The following is a 621-nucleotide window of genomic DNA, read 5'->3' as shown; positions in this document are numbered from 1 at the left end:
GCTGTGGCTTGGTTTGGTTCATTAATCTGTCTGCTCTCTTATCTGGGATAAAAAGGAAAAGTGCTTTAAGGATGTCTGTAAAGCACTGATCAATGAGTTGCAGAGTCATTCGATTTGAATATTTTGGATGGGGCATCTTGGCAAGGTTAGGCTGAAGGGCCTGTTTCTGTGCAGTTTCAACTGTTTGTCTTTGGTCAAGTCATTCTTTCCATTTGGACACTATTATTGAATCTGCTGGTTTTCATTGTTCAAAAATGGTTGTGTGGAGAATCTAATGGGCTGTTGGTCTATTTGTTCACTGAGTAATGAGATCCAATTGAACATGGAAGCCAAAGCAGGTCATTAGCTTTTTACAAAATTTACCATACTAAATCTTCATATCTATTACCTTGATCCCAAAACAGTTCAAGTATGCACTTAAGAAATCTGATAGCAAATTTGGAAAGCTCTGAAAACCTGAACAATGATAAATGTTGTCTATGTAATCTATAAATGCATTCAAAAGGTTAATACCTCCCTGAAACAAGACGCTGAAAGAGCTATCGGGCAGGTTTGATGCAACAAACTGATCAGCTACTGATGGATCTGCACCATACATGTACCCATCTAATGCATTTTTAT

The sequence above is a fragment of the Amblyraja radiata genome, chromosome 38 (genome assembly GCF_010909765.2).
Source record: "Amblyraja radiata isolate CabotCenter1 chromosome 38, sAmbRad1.1.pri, whole genome shotgun sequence".
Lineage (NCBI taxonomy): Eukaryota > Metazoa > Chordata > Chondrichthyes > Rajiformes > Rajidae > Amblyraja > Amblyraja radiata.
This window is presented reverse-complemented; position numbering follows the sequence as displayed.